Genomic DNA, 17,548 nt, shown 5'->3' on the forward strand with positions numbered 1-17,548 from the left:
GCCAAAATCTCGGCCTAAGATTTCAACACGGTATCAGAAGCCTAGGATTTCGAGTAACTGGAGACGGGCGAATCAAGGGTTGGTGTTGCCACAGGAGATCCGTGTGTCGTTGGGAGAGTTGGAACACCTGCTGTGTGCCTGGGGACCCAGGATCCTTGCGATCTCCAGGCACAGAGCTCGGAAAAAGCGACGTAAAGGACTTTTTAACATCGTAATCCCACTAATGTTATCCCACTTTTTAAGAAAGGAGGGAGGGAGAAAACAGAGAACTATCACCCTGTTAGCCTAACATCAGTAGTGGGGAAGATGCTAGAGTCCATTATTAAAGATGAAATAGCGGCATATCTTGATAGCAGTGATAGGATGGGCTGAGTCAGCATGGAATTACCAAGGGCAAATCATGCTTGACTAATCTATTGGAGTTTTTCGAGGATGTAACCAGGAAGATAGACGCGGGAGATCCAGTGGATGTGGTGTACTTTGACTTTCAGAAGGCATTTGATAAGGTACCACATAGGAGATTGGTGGGTAAAATCAGAGCTCATGGCATTGGGGGGAGGATATTGACATGGATAGAAAACTGGTTGGCAGATAGAAAGCAAAGGGTAGCAGTGAATGGGTGTTTCTCGGAATGGCAGGTGGTAACTAGTGGGGTGCCACAGGGCTCGGTATTGGGACCACAGCTGTTTACGATTTATGTCAGTGATTTAGAGGAAGGCATTGTGAATAACATCAGCAAGTTTGCTGATGATACTAAGCTGGGTGGCAGTGTGACATGTGATGAGGATGTTAGGAGAATTCAAGGTGACTTGGATAGGTTGGGTGAGTGGGCAGAAACTTGCCAGATGGCATTTAATGTGAATAAGTGTGAGGTTATTCACTTTGGGAGCAAGAACAGGAAGGCAGATTATTATCTGAACGGTGTGAAGTTAGGTAAGGGAGAAATACAAAGAGATCTAGGAGTACTTGTTCATCAGTCTCTGAAGGTGAATGAGCAAGTGCAGCAGGCAGCGAAGAAGGCTAATGGAATATTGGCCTTTATTACAAAGGGAATGGAGTACAAAAGCAAGGAAATCCTTTTGCATTTGTACAGGGCCCTGGTGAGACCACACTGGAGTATTGTGTGCAGTTTTGGTCTCCAGGGTTAAGGAAGGACATCCTGGTTGTGGAGGAGGTTCACTAGGTTAATTCCTGGGATGTCCGGATTGTCTTACACAGGGAGGTTAGAGAGACTGGGCTTGTACAAGCTGCAATTAAGGAGATTGTGGGGGGATCTGATTGAGACATATAAGATTATTAAGGGATTGGACAAGATAGAGGCAGGAAATATGTTCCAGATGCTGGGAGAGTCCAGTACCAGAGGGTATGGTTTAAGAATAAGGGGTAGGTCATTTAGGACAGAGTTGAGGAGGAACTTCTTCTCCCAGAGAGTTGTGGAGGTGTGGAACGCGCTGCCTCAGAAGGCAGTGGAGGCCAATTCTCTGGATGATTTCAAGAAGGAGCTAGATAGGTATCTTATGGATAGGGGAATCAAGGTTTATAGGGACAAGGGAGGAACCAGGTATTGATAGTAGATGATCAGCCATGATCTGAGAATGGCGCTGCAGACTTGAAGGGCCGAATGGTCTACTTCTGCACCTATTGTCTATTGTAATTCAGCGAGTTGTTTGTTGTATCTCCCCGCTTGCTGGAAAATTGAATGGAGTCACCTCTTTCTCCCTTATTAGGAGAGAGAGAGCCTGCAGCATGTCAAATTATCAGGTGAAGAATGTAGTCTTTGGGGTAACTGCAATTCTGTGTCTTTGTTATTGCTTCACTCACACTTGAGTGCTGGTAGCGGGTGTGCTTTATTTTTGCTGGTGGGGGAGGGGAATTGTTGCTCGCTATCGCTATCACTTATGCGTGGGGGGGGGAGCTGGGGAGGGAGCTTTGGGTTTCTAACATTGAACTGTCGTTCATTCTTGGGGCACTCCTCTGTTTTCATAGATGGTTGCGAAGAAAAAGCATTTCAGGGTGTATATTGTATGCATTTCTTTGACATTAAATGAACCTTTGAGCCTTCTGATCCACAAGGACAGACTCTGTGCCAGAGGCGTGACCACTGTTGCTTCCCCCAGGTAGGTCGTCTCCCCCAACAGTACTCAAACAGGATAAGATAGGATGAAAAACTGGGCTGAGAAGTGGCAGATGGAGTTCAACCCAGGTAAATGTGAGGTGGTTCATTTTGGTAGGTCAAATATGATGGTAGAATATAGTATTAATGGTAAGGCTCTTGGCAGTGTGGAGGATCAGAGGGACCTTGGGGTCCGTGTCCATCGGACACTCAAATCTGCCATGCAGGTTGACCATTAGGTTAAGAAGATGTACAATGCAGTTGAGTTTCAAGAGCCGGGAAGTAATGTTGCAGCTATATAGGACCCTGGTCAGACCCCACCTGGAGTACTGTGCTCAGTTCTTGTCACCTCACTACAGGAAGGATGTGGAAACTATAAAAAGGGTGCAGAGGAGATTTACAAGGATGTTACCTAGATTGGGGAGCATGCCTTATGAGAATAGGTTGAATGAACTTGACCTTTTCTCCTTGGATGACAGAGGATGAGAGGTGACCTGATAGAGGTGTATAAGATGATGAGAGGCATTGGTCTTGTGGACAGTCAGAGGCTTTTTCCCAGGGCTGAAATGGCTAGTATGAGAGGGCACAGTTTTAAGGTGCTTGGAAGTATGTACAGAGGAGATATCAGGGTAAATTTTTACACAGAGAGTGGTAAGTGCGTGGAATGGGCTGCGGGTGATGGTAGCGGAGGCGGATACGATAGGGTTTTTTAAGAGACTCCTGGATACGTACATGGAGCTTAGGAAAATAGAGGGCTATGGTTTTTTATGTTTCTATTGTCACGTACCCCGTGACGGGTTGAAGAACCAGCAGAAATGGAAAACACTTTGGAGTCCAGTATTGCAATACAGTAATATAAATGCAGCTAAATCAAACAGGTTAGCAATGATTATATAAAAGTAAGTGTGGAATATATAGGAAAACCAAGCTTCTTCAAGTCTAGAGGTAAATAGATACAGTCTTACGATGATGAGTAAAGTTCAGTTTAGTTTGTGGTATTAAGTTGAGTAGTGATGGAGAGAGAGAGAGAGAGGGAGAGATTTGAGTCTTCAGGTGAGCTGACACCATTGATCTTCCTGTTGTCCTCCGAAATCCTCTAAAGGTCACCGATTGTGACTTCAACAAAGGAGACCAATCATCAACCCAGGCAAGGGTTGGCCACATGGACAACTCCCCACCGGTCACTCCCTTTTCTCACTGCAAGAGCCACTGATCGATCCTCCAAAAATCCACTTTTCCTGTGGGCACAACAAAGCTCATTCAGTGTCCAAAAACATGTGTTGGAGGTCTATCATCTGGCCTCCTATTTATCTCACTGTACTGAGTACCAACTGTCATTCAAATAACTCCTCCCTTCTCTGTCTGTGTAAGAATGCACTAGCAGGCCATGTCTTTGGGAAGTATAAACATGCTCCAGAGAAACCATATCACGATTGTCCATCAAGTAATGCCACCTTCTGTCACCATAGCGACTTATGAGCTGCTCAGTGCCCTCTCTCTCCAAACTCAGCAGAAATCCAAAAGTTAGTCTTCAGTTATTTCTCGTGCCTTAAAGTGGCAGTCCACAGGAAATATGGACCTTAGGGGTTCATAACACCATCTCAAAGCAGTCCTCGTCTCTCTCTCTCTCTCTCTCTTAAAAACAAGATGTCAATGTTAAATAACTCTCTCTCTCTCTCTTTCTCTTCAAAAGCACAGTTCATAGGGGTAATTGAGCACAGTTCATAGGGGTAATTTAGGACCCCATCACACCCCCTTCCTTCAGAAAAAAAAACTTTGACGAAGGCGAAATTTTTTTCTAGTCTAAATGTAAATTACAGTGTTTGAAACAATACATGTATGATCATCAGATGAGAGCAAAAACGTATACAATTTCCAACTTAACATCTGGATAAACAATCAGCTATAATATTGTCAGTATCTTTCACATGTTTGATTGTCAGGTCATATCCTTGCAATATCAGACTGCAATTTAACAACCTTCTATTCTCATCCTTCATCTTAGTTAGAAACACCAACGGAATATGATCCATGTAAACCACAAGTGGTCTCTGGGCAGGACAATGTTGTAAAGCCAGAATAAGTGCTAACAATTCCTTTTCAACAGTTGAATGATTTTCCCGGTGCACATTGAATTTCTTTGAGAAATAAGCTACTGGATGTTCAATGTCATCTACACCCTTCAGTACTGCACCAGCAGCTTCACCACTAGTGTCTGTTGCTATCGAGAATGGTTTTGAAAAATCAGGTGCTTTGAGCACAGGATGATAACACAGGATGGTTTTCAGACATTCAAATGCCTCCTGGCAAAGGTGATTCCATGCAAATCTTTCACTCTTCCCTAGGAGTTTTGTTAGGGGGAGAGCTATGTCAGCAAAGTTCTTACAAATCTTACGATAATACCCAACCATTCCTAAAAACCTTCTTAAAACTTTCTTGCCGGTCGGAACAGGAACCTCAGCAATAGCTTGAACCTTAGCCTCTACAGGAGCCAGTTGGCCCTGGCCTACTACCTAGCCCAGATATGTAATGGTGACATGGCCAATCTCACTTTTAGCGAGGTTCATGGTACGATTGGCCTTGGAAAGTCTGTCAGGCAGTTTTTCTACTGCTGCAATATGCTCTTCCCACGTGTCATTCCAGACTACTAAATCATCGATATAAGCCCTGTGTTTTCTGAACCTCTAATCACAGAATTAAACATTCTTTGAGAAGTTCCTGGAGCATTTTTCATCCCGAAAGGTAAAACATTGTATTCATACAGTCTAGATGGTGTCACAAATGCTAATATCACTTTAGCCCTCTCTGTTAAAGGAACACCCCAGTATCCTTTTAACAAGTATTTAGCCTTTGTAAGGTATTTAGCCTTCCCCACTCTATCAATACAGTCAGCCATTCTCTTTCCTGGTTCTTTCTTGTTTCCAATTTCTTGTTCAACCATTTTACTTTTCTCAAAGTTTATTCTATAAAGATGCTGTTTTATGGGCTGGGCTGAATTTATAATGACATCATGCACTGCACCTGTGCACCATGTCAGAATGTCAGGAAATAAATCGTTATGCTTGCTAATTAATTCTTTCACTTGTTTTTGCGGTGTAGGGTCCAACTGATGGACCTTATCAGTAATATTTTTCAAAACAATGGAATTCTGACATCTTGTTGATACTAGGTTCAGTGGGTAAACACGTTTTTTCAACCCATTATCAGATTTCACAGCCTTTACGACTCCATTTGGTTTCATAACAATTCTCCCAGGTGCCATCCTAGCAAACAAGTGTTTTACTTTAATTTGAACATCCTGTAAACTTTCCTTTGCAAGGTCACAAACCTTATTAAATCTTTTCCAGAATTTTAAAACATAACTCAGCACACTGACACGTTTCTAAATCAGACTATAGTTCTCTGAGTAGGGTCAAAGGTCCTTTTGGCCTGTAAATGAACACAGGTTCCAATAGACTACACTCCAATGGCTTTTGAATCCCATCTCCAACAGTAAATAAGATCCCGTCATCCCAGTTTTTCCAATTTTTCACACAATATGTTTTAATCATGGTCTTAAGAGTGGAGTTGAACCGTTCCAAGGCTCCTTTGGACTCTGTGTGATATGCAGATGACACCATGTGTTTAGCTTCCAATTCTCTAACTATCCCCTGGAACGTTCTCGAAGTAAAGTTACTACCCTGGTTAAATTGAATTTCTTTGGGCAGACCTACCAGTGTGAAAAACTTACTGAGTGCTCACAGTCTCGGCCTTGATGTTTTCAAAAGACACGGCTTCAGAGAACCTAGACACAGCACACATAATTGTTAGCACATACTGATAAACAGCTGCAGTCTTTGGCAATGGGCCTACACAATCCACTATGACCCTAGAAAAAGGTTCACCAAAAGCAGGTATCGGTTTAAGTAGTGCTACCTGAATAACCTGATTAGATTTCCCCTCAACTTGACAGGTATGGCAAGTCCTGTAAAAATTCACAACATCCTTTCTTAAACTAGGCCAGTAAAATTCCTTCATAATCCTGTTTACTGTCTTTCTCACTCCATAATGTCCACCTAAAGGCACACTGTGAGCCATGTTTAAAATTTCAGCCCCGTAAACTTTCGGAACCACAACGTGATGTTCAATAACCCAATTCTCACTTGCTCGCATAGTGGCTGGTCTGCACTTCCTCATCAACACCCTATCTTTAAGGGTATCCCACTGAGTCTCTCTGAACCTCCTCTCCTGTGAGAACTATCTCCTTTAAAGCCACCATTTCAGAATCTCACTGCTGTTCCTCTATAAATTTCTTCCTCCATAAAGACAAACCTTCCTCATTCACCTTACTCTCATCAGCTTTACTACCCTTCAAGTCTTGCTGAAATCTGGTCGGTAGAAAAGTCTGTGACACATCATCATAATTTAAACCTCTGGTTTTGCTATCATGGGCCTCAGCAGACTTCCTAACCATGCTTCGAATATCTGCGCATGTGGGATAAACATCAGTCTTTCTGTGTGAATTCTTAGCAGCAGCTTTGCTCATTAATTGAACAGCTATATCAACCTTATCTTGGAGAGATGTCAACATTCCTCCATTGTTTATTAAACTTAGCACCATCACCAGACTTATAAGAACCATATATACATTGTGGAAGAGGCCAAACAATCCATTTATCAAATTCCTACGACCTTTCTTCTGACATGTTTCCATAGCAATTCCTACCGATAATCTCTCCTGATCACAATAACACTCCAAGTTTTGTCTCTCCACACCCCAAACCTGAACAACATCACCATGAAGAACAGCATAACCTTGCAGGTGTTTACCTCCAAATGACCAAACAAAATTCCACAGAGTAGCACATCCTTCCTCAGCAGGCCTTTGTCCTGCAAGCAAGGTCAAAGCTCATGCAACCAATCCAACCTTTCCTAGCACTTTATTCAAAAGTTCAGGAACAGCACTTTTCCCCTTATTTTCAGTAAAACTTACCTCATGAGTTTTCACCTCATCACTAACTTTTAGCTCACTGTCTAATACAAGTGACTGAGAATCCTCACTTTCCACTGGTACCAAGGTTAACCCCTTATTCAATGAACCAAGATCATCTGACACAAAAAAAACTGCATTCCTTTCCATCCAATTCAGACACCTCAGACTTTAACTGAGATTCAACACAAGGTTCCGAACCCTGTAAATTCACAGGTGCTTCAACAACCTGAACACAGGCAATCGGGACAGCTGCCTCTTCTGGGCTGTCATCACTTGTCCTAGTTTCAAATTCAAGGTCACCCCGAACCTCCCAGCTATTCTCTGGGTAACTCTAATCTGGAGTAATCTCAAGCTCGTGGGTTAAAACAACTTTGTCTGATTTCTTAGCAGACCCTGTGGCGGCATCCTTTGCATCCGGGTATGCCCTTACATAATCAGGAACACAATGTTTAAATTCATCAAACAAAACAAGCCCTTCTGAGCTGTAAAAATCATCAGGGTCCGACACTAAACCTCTCAGCTGCCACATCTCCCTTTTAAACTGTCTCTGTCTTTCTGCCTCTTCTCTCTGTTTTTCTGCCTCTGTTCTCCATTTTGCTGCCTCTTCAGCCTCATGGATCCTCTGCCTTCCTGCTTCATCAGCCTCGAGCTGTTTTAATTTCAATTTCAATTGCAACTGAACCTCAGCCTCAGTACCTTACCTTCAGCAAATAACTCTAACGCCTCCTCATCAAACGTTCCCTTATCTATATAATGCTGGGCTATTATCGTTTGCATTTGAGCTTTCCTCATCTTAGTGGTCACCTTTAGTCTTAACTTTTGAGCAATTCCCAATAGCACATCCCTCAGGGGTTGGTTCTGCCACAAACTTATTAACCTCAAACTCCATTTCTGCTGATATTCCACACAACCAAATCAAAAGGGATTTTCTCCAATCAATTCAAACAAGCCTCCCAACTAATTTGTTCATATCACGGACACAGGCCCCAATTTTGTCACATACCCCGTGACGGGTTAAAGAACCAGCAGAAATGGAAAACACTTTGGAGTCCGGTATTGCTATTAACTAATGATATTTATTAGTAACTACGCAATACAGTAATATAAATGCAGATAAGTCAAACAGGTTAGCAATGATTATATAAAAGTAAGTGTGGAATATCTAGGAAAACCAAGCTTCTTCAAGTCTAGGGGTAAATAGATACAGTATAGTCTGAGTAAAGTTCAGTTCAGTTTGTGGTATTGAGTTGAGTAAAGTTCAGTTCAGTTCGTGGTATTGAGTTGAGTGGTGATGGAGAGAGAGAGAGAGAGGGAGAGATTTGAGTTTTCAGGTGAGCTGACGCCATCAATCTTCCCGTTGTCCTCCGAAATCCTTTAAAGGTCACCGACTGTGACTTCAACAAAGGGGACCAATCATCAACCCAGGCAAGGGTTGGCCATATGGACAACTCCCCACCGGTCACTCCCTTTTCTCATTGCAAGAGCCACTGATCAATCCTCTAAAAACCCACTTTTCCTGTGGGCACAACAAAGCTCATTCAGTGTCCAAAAACATGTGTTGCAGGTCTATCATCCGGCCTCCTATTTATCTCACCGTACTGAGTAACAACTGTCATTCAAATAACTCCTCCCTTCTCTATCTGTGTAAGAATGTACTAGCAGGCCATGTCTTTGGGAAGTATAAACATACTTCAGAGAAACCATAACACGATTGTCCATCAAGTAACGCCACCCTTAGTCACCATTGCAACTTATGAGCTGCTCGGTGCCCTCTCTCTCCAAACTCAGCAGAAATCCAAAAGTTAGTCTCAGTTCTTCCTCGTGTCTTAAAGTGACAGTCCACAGGAAATATGAACCTTAGGGGTTCATAACACCATCTCAAAGCAGTCCTCGTCTCTCTCTCTCTTAAAAAACAAGATGTTAATGTTAAATAACTCTCTCTCTCTCTTTTTAAAAGCACAGTTCATAGGGGTAATTTAGGACCCCGTCACAATATGTTTCTACGAATCATCCCTTAGATTCTGCTACAGTCAACCCTGCCAGAAGATTTAATCCTGCAGTAAAGAAGCAAAGTGAAGAGCAAATCCATTTTAATTATTTTACTTCAGGTTTAATGTTCTTAATTATTTGTTTACAGATGATCATTCTTGTAATTATTTTGTTCCGGTTTTAATACTTCTAATTTTTCATGATCCCCCACTCTGTTTTCTCAGAATGATAGATGAGATACCTGTAGCTGAATTCTTTTAGGAAATGTTCACTTGGAAATGTACTTTCTTCCTGATGGTAGTCATAAAATGCAGGCATGTCCTGGATACTGAGAGTCCTGAAGGATTAATTTTGCTTCTGGATGTCCCAACTTTTGAATATATAATGGCGATGAGACTAGTGCCCATGATGGAGCTAAATGACACTACAACCTTCTGCAGCTTTTCTCTGATGTTGTGCATTGAGCCTCCATACAGACAGTGGTGCAACTAGTCCATGTAACACTGGTAGAAAGTTGCTGGTGTCTTCAGTGACATACCAATTCTCATCAAACACTTAAAGTTATAGGCGCTGGTGTGCCTTCTTCATGATTACATCAATACCAGCTGAAGGCAGGCATACCTGCTCCAAGTATTAAGACAACACTGGTGTCCTGAATTCTCTCTCATTATTTCCTATTGGATGTGATGGGGAGCAGTGTGAGAAAATCACATCTAACAGGAGATGGTGAGTGTGACCTTAGCACGCCAGTTGTGTGTTGCAGCACGGAGTCCCTAATTCCCAGCCCCTCAGCAATTCTCTTCACTCTCCATGCCGGTCATTCTCAGCAGTGACCTGCCTTAGCCTACCCAACATCCTCCTCATGACAAACAAGTCCCCCGCACTAAGTGGGAAGTCATTTGTTGCTGTAAGGGGCAGAGGTTTGCACAGGAGTCTGGCAAACAGCCTACAGCAGCATTCTCGGTAACATACCTCTCTATATATGGTAACAACACTTTGCCAGATCGATTCCACTTCAAGAGTCAAGGATTAAAGATCAGCTTTATTTGCCTTATAGTGGTGTGGTTTTACTGTGGCGTTTTGGCGTATGTGCAAACAAAAAAGCCAACATTCCACTAATTATAAGAATAAAGAATCATATAACAATGAAGTTAGAGCTTTAAGTATAGATATGGAATAAAACGTGCAGAAATGCATGACTACCATCATGTATTAACAGTGTAAACAGTATTTTAAAAAGTGGCTTAAACTATTTACAGTGCAGTGTCTGAGCTAACAGTTAATGGGGTCTGGGAGTGGGGGTGGCTAACTGAAAAGATTGATCAGATTTCCTATTCCATCTAAAAATAAGTTTTTGATTTTTTTTTAAAAAAAGACCATGGAACATTGGAGAAGAATGAGGCCATTCAACTGATCGTGTCTGTTCCATCATTCCGTGATGGCCACTTTATTTTCCTCTTTACCCCTTCTCCTGCCTTCCCCATAAACTTTAACACCCATACAAATCAAGAATCTAACAACCTCCACATTAAAGGTTTGAGTTCACTGCTGAAGGAAAGAGATAGTATCATCACAAAGAAAATAGAATTAATTATGTTCACAGTGGTATAATCAACAGAATATGGGCCTCAAATAGTGAATGGAATCAGTAGAAAAATTCTGCAAACTGAGATGGCCTTTAATTAGAAGACTTGTACTTAGTAAGAGTGCTCATCACAATTTCCTGAAGCACGTTAGGCTACCAAACAGTACAGACAAAATGCTGCAGAAAGTCATCTGGTAAGGCAGTATCTATAGGGAGGAATAAACAGTCATAGTTTCATACTGTGACGAGAATACACATAGATAAGATGTTAGCTGTCCTGTGTGATCAGCAGTTGGTCTGCCACCTGTCTTCAAGAGAGAGATAAGGAACAATGAAACAGCATCTGGAGATATGTAATGAAGGGACGGGAGAGAGAGAGCTGTCTGGAGCGGCTCCCCCTTTGAACCCTGAACTGTTTGAAGTGATGGACAGGCGATACCCCAGCAGGGGGATAAAAAGGGACCGGTTCGCTAAGGCAAGACACACGACACCTGAGGTAACGAGACCCTGGAAGCGGTGTACCTCTCACGAGTCGGTGGGAAGTACCGGACAACGCACGGGGTGGAAAGGTACGATCAGCGGGAACCCGGTGTGTGTCCGCCCTTGCTTGGGTGCCGAGTTCACTGCAGAGGATCGACCGCATCTGGAGGAGGGGTCACAGTCGGTGACCTCAGGTGACATCACAAAGGACCTGCCCAAAAGCTGCTTGTGAGCAATTATCGCCGGTCTGTGAGTGGAAGCCGTTTCTGAATGATCAGTCGTTCTCGTTCTCTCTCTCTCTCTCCCCCCACATTGTCCATCGCCATGGCAACGATTACTGTGAACTACTAGATTGGACTGAACTTTGTGTCACTTTGAAATTGGTCATTTACCCCTAGACAACGATAGAGCTTGATTGATGCTGTTATCTTAATTCTGTGCACATGTGTGGTTATCATTGCTGAACTGTTGCATTTATTATCCTTTCGATTACTGTGTTGCTTGTTTCTTTAATAAAACTTTCTTAGTTCTAGTAATCCAGACTCCAACTGAGTGGTCCATTTCTGCTGGTTTGGCAACCCAGTTACGGGGTACATAACAATACCCAGAACCAAGAAGCCAAAACAAGAATGTGGGGGGGGAGAGGGGATGAAAAGTTACAGGGATGCTTTAGTAGTGTATATAATCACATGAAGCACAACAACCAAACTGTCCACAGTAAATTCCTGTAAACAGAACACAGCCATGACCTGATATTCTGTTTGTATTTTATGGCATTGTTGAAGCAACAAACATCGGCTTCATACAAAAAGTGCTCTGCAATTTCTAGTGTCTATCCAAATAATGCCATCTCAGCCAAAAGGCAGCACCTCTGGAAGAACAGCATCAACCTCATCCTCATGTCTCTGGGTACTGAGTTCAATCCCCAGTTTCCTGGCTCAGAGGCAAGGCACCTCCCAGCTGAGTCAAGACTATTTCCAGCTGCTCTGACTCCAGGAAATAAGTTTGCTTAAGATTCCCAGAGCTTTAACTGCTGCATCTATAGATAGAAAATGCTGACTGTATGTTGAAATAATTCAAAGCTTCTTCATGATTGTGGTTTTGATCCCAATAGTAATGTAAAATGTCTTCAGGGAAGGAAAGCAATAAAAGTTTCCAAAATCGGGGGATTAACAAGGTGCCCTGGGATTCATACTGTAACCCTGGAAACTGGATTCACACAACTTGCAAAGAAAATCTGACATCTTTAACATCCTTTCTATAAACAATAACTATTTAAACTTTTCAGGCTGACTCAGAACAGCTGCAAGAGGTGTTGCAACAACAGCTTACACTCAACATCTGTAAGATCAGAGATTGATTGTAGGAATAGATTGCAGAAGAAGAAGTTGGGAGGACATAAGAGCAGAGGAGCAGTTTCAACATCTCTGAAGATCAATCCTGTGCCAAACATATTGATACAGTACCAAAGAAGGCACACCAGTGGCTACTTTTCATTGAGGAGATTTGTATGTCACAAAGACTCTCGCAAATTTCTACAGATACATCATGGCAGGCATTCTGAGTTGTTGCATCAGTGTCCGGTATGGAGGCAGCAATCCACAGTCCCAAAAATTGCTGCAGAGGGTAACTTAAAAACAGGACTCTATAATGGCATTAGGTCTAGAGATGAGGTTGCACAGAAGGTCCTTTGTAAGTCAAGAATGAGGTGAAAATCTGATAGTTACGGCTATTTTATTTATGTTCTTCATAGTACAAGTCAGGCAGGATCAGCATTACTCACCATTAAGTAAGACTAGTAAAAGCGACAAAGGAAGCTGAGCACATGCTTTCTTTTTCTCCTGCAAACCAGCCTGAACTGGTTGAGATAAGAAGCCTGCTTAGCACATACAGACAAGCTCACACTTAAGCTTTGCAAAGAAACTACAGAAGTATACACACAAATGTGCTACAAGTTACTAAATGTTTGCAGGTGATCATACAAATGTTCATACAAACACCTGCACAGACAGGTGATCATACAAACACATACAACAACAGATGATCATACAAACACATACAACAACAGATTATCATACAAGCACCTGCAGAAACAGGTGATTATACAAACACATGCACACCAGGTGATCATACAAACACGTGCAACAACAGGTGATCATACAAACACCTGCAGAAACAGGTGATTATACAAACACATGCACACCAGGTGATCATACAAAGACATGCAACAACAGGTGATCATACAAACACCTGCACAGACAGGTGATCATACGAACACATGCACAAGCATAAAGAAAGCTAAAATTACAAGGAAAAGCAAAATAAAAACAACAATCTAGGTCCTAATCTAATTCATCCCTTTGATTCTAAATAATTTGATTCTAAATTCTAAACAATATTTTGAATCAGAACATCAGAAAATTCAGAAAAATTAGTGATATCAGCATCAAATATAAACATTGAGTTATAAAACATCAAAGGTACTTATACAACTACGTCATAATCAGGTGGATTGTCGTTATCTGTTTTGATCAGCTTCCAATCGAGATCCAAAACGTGAGAAGGCGTAGCTCACTCAGATTCGCCGATTAAGTTTGGCGTTTTGAGCAACGACCAATCAGCAATCGGGTTTGATTGGCAAGAACAAATTAAAATAAGGCAGTGGTACATGGAGTAGCCATTGTTGGAGTTGACAGAGTGGAGATTTTGAGGCTTCAGTGAGGAGAGGCTTGAGAGAGACAATACGAAAAGTGGTAGGTAGATTTTTTCCCAAAAGTTTATTTCTAGTTTTTCTCAGTTAAGACAGTAGAGATGCCAGGTTGGATAGTTGAATGCTCTTCTTGCGGGATGTGGAAATGCAGGGAGACCTCCAGTGTCTTTGTAAACCACACCTGCATCCAGCTGCAGCTTCTGACAATACACATTAAGGAGTTGGAGCTGGAACTGGATGAACTCCAGATTACTCGAGAGGCTGAAGGGGTAATAGACAGGATATATCTTCCTCTCACCCCAACCATCCCCTCTCCACTGACACCCCCAGCCTCCCCCCTCTCCCCTTTGATCCGAGCTCTCAAGATTCCAGCCTTGAACTCCAGACCGGGTCTTCATGTGCTGCTATTGTGACTCCCGTCTCCCCTTCCCCCACCAATACTCTGCAATCCCATCTCCTTCAGATCCCATCGTCAGCTCCTGGGTACTCAGAGGCTCCATCTTCCTCTCACCCCAACCCTCCCCTCTCCATTGACACCCCCAGCCTCCCCCCTCCCCCCTCTGATCCCAGCTCTCATCCGTGCCGGGTCTTTACCATCCCCTCCGACCTTCAACTATCGGAGGCAGAGCGCTCTGTCCTCAGTAAGGGCCTCACCTTTGTCCCCCTTCGCCCACACCTCAGCGAGTTCCACATTCACCATGATGCGGAACTCTTCTTCCGCCGTCTCCGTCTCCGAGCCTACTTCTTCGGCAAGGACTCTTCCACCCCCACCGATGACCCCTTCTCCCGTCTTCAACCCTCCTCTTTTTCATGGACACCCCGCTCTGGTCTTCTGCCTGCTCTGGATTTCTTTATTGCTAACTGCCGACGGGACGTCAACCATCTCGACCTCACCGCACCTTGTCCCCATTCCAACCTCACTCCTTTGGAACGCTCTGCTCTCCACTCCCTCCGCACTAATCCTAACCTTATTATTAAACCTGCCGATAAGGGGGGTGCTGTTGTAGTCTGGCGTACTGACCTCTACCTTGCCGAGGCGCAGCGACAACTCGCGGATACCTCCTCTTATTTACCCCTCGATCGTGACCCCACTAAGGAGCACCAGGCCATTGTCTCCCACACCATCACCGACTTTATCCGCTCAGGGGATCTCCCATCCACTGCTACCAACCTTATAGTTCCCACACCTCGCACTTCCCGTTTCTACCTCCTACCCAAGATCCACAAACCTGCCTGTCCTGGCCGACCTGGCCTGGCCTGCTGCGTTCACCAGCAACTTTGATGTGTGTTGCCGGGATACATAGAGAGGTAGTTTCAGCGAAGGTGCAGGACACAGGAAACTAGGTGACAGTCAGGAAGGGGAAAGAGGTTAAACAGCCAGAGCAGAGTACCCCAGTGGCCATCCCCCTGAACAACAGGTATATCCCATTGGATATGTATATGTTGTAACTGGGTTACCTGTCTGGACACGCCCCTCTGCTGACTGATGCTGTGGTTCCTCTCACAGACCCCTGAATAAAGGCGATTGTGTCACTGCTCCTCCTCTCAGTCCAGGACAGATACTCAGCATGGTCAAGGTCCCATTTTACTGTTAATAAAAGCCTTTCAGTATTTACTGTACTTCCAGTCTTTTGGAGTAATTGATCGTGTATCAATACTGCTGGGGGTGACCTAGTAGGGGAAGGTCACAGGTCTCTGGCACTGAGTCTGGCTCTGCGACTCAGAAGAGAAGGGAGAAGAAGAGGCAAGCTGTGGTGATAGGGGATCTGTCAGTTAAGAGTACAGAAAGGAGGTTCTGTGGATGAGAAAATTCTCAGATTGTTATTTCCTCTCGGGTGCCAGGGTCTGGGACACCTCTGATCGGGTCTTCAGTGGGAGGGTGAGGAACACAGGTTGTGGTCCATGTAAGCACCAGTGACATACGTAGGAAGAGTGATGAGGTTCTGCATAGGGAGGTCAGGGAGTTAGGTTCTAAGATAAAGGGCAGGATTATGATCTCAGGACTGTTACCTGTGCCACATGCTAGTGAGGTCAGAAATAGGAAGTTTAACATATGGCTAAGGAATTAGTGTAGGGAGAGAGAGTGTCAGATTTTTGAATTGTTGGGCTCTCTTCCAGGGAAGGTGGAACCTGCACAGATGAACTGAAGGCGTATTAATATCTTAGTGCAAAGGTTTGCTGGTGCTGCTCGGGGTGGGGGGCAGGGTACACTAGATTTGCAGGGAGATGTGAATAGTTAGTGGGGAGGTTGTGGAGACAAATGTTGGCAAGACCCAGACAAAATCAGGAATCAAAAGGTTAGGCATGACTCAGAATCAGAATCAGGTTTATTATCACCAGCATGTGTCATGAAATTTGCTAACTTAACAGCAGCAGTTCAATGCAATACATAATATAGAAGAATAGGAAAAAGAATAAATAAAATAATAGTAATAAAAATAAGTAACTCAATTACAGTATCTGTATATTGAATAGATTAAAAATCATGCAAAAAATCAGAAATTATATATATTAAAAAAGTGAGGTAGTGTCCAAAGCTTCAATGTCCATTTAGGAATCGGATGGCAGAGGGGAGGAAGCTGTTCCTGAATTGCTAAGTGTGTTGCTTCAGGCTTCTGTACCTCCTATCTGATGGTAACAGTGAAAAAAGGGCATGCCATGGGTGCTGGAGATCCTTAATACTGGACGCTGCCTTTCTGAGACATGGCTCCTTGAAGATGTCCTGGGTACTTTGCAGACTAGTACCCAAGATGGAGGCAACTACATTTACAACACTCTGCAGCTTCTTTCAGTCTTGTGCAGTAGCACCCCCCCCCCATTCCAGACAGTGATGCAACCTGTGAAAATACTCTTCACGATATATCTATAGAGGCTTTTGAGGGTATTTGTTGACATGCCAAATCTCTTCAAACTCCTAATGAAGTATAGCCACTGTCTTGCCTTCTTTATAATTGGAACTTGAAACATAGAAACACAGAAAACCTATAGCACAATATAGGGCCTTCAGCCCACAATGCTGTGCTGAGCATGTACTTTAGAAATTACCTAGGGTTACCCAACGCTTTCTATTTTACTAAGCTCCAAAACTGCTCACTCTCTCCACTTCTGATCCCTCTATGAAGATTGGTATGTGCTCCTTCGTCTTGCCCTTCCTGAAGTCCACAATCAGCTCTTTCATCTTACTGACATTGAGTGCAAGGTTGTTGCTGCGACATTACTCCATTAGCTGGCATATCTCACTCCTGTAGGGTTCTGAGTTGGATGATCAGCCACGATTATATTGAATGGCGGTGCAGGCTCGAAGGGCCAAATGGCCTACTCCTGCACCTATTTTCTATGTTTCTATGTACGTCCTCTCATCTCCATCTGAGATCCTACCAACAATGATTGTATCAAGAGCAAATTTATAAATGATATTTGAGCTATGTCTAGCCATGCAGTCATGGGTATAGAGAGAGTAGAGCAGTGGGCTTAGCACACACCCCTGAAGTGCACCAGTGTTGGTCGGCAGCGAGGAGGAGACATTATCACCAATCTGGACAGATTGTAGTCTTTTGGCTAGGAAGTCGAGAATCCAATTGCAGAGGGAGGTACACGGGCCCAGGTTCTGTAACTCCTCAATCAAAGTTGTGGGAATGCTGAGCTATAGTCAATGAACAGCATCCTGACATGGATGTTTGCATTGTCCAGATTGTCTAA

The sequence above is a fragment of the Mobula birostris genome, chromosome 21 (assembly GCF_030028105.1).
Source record: "Mobula birostris isolate sMobBir1 chromosome 21, sMobBir1.hap1, whole genome shotgun sequence".
NCBI classification, from domain to species: Eukaryota; Metazoa; Chordata; class Chondrichthyes; order Myliobatiformes; family Myliobatidae; genus Mobula; species Mobula birostris.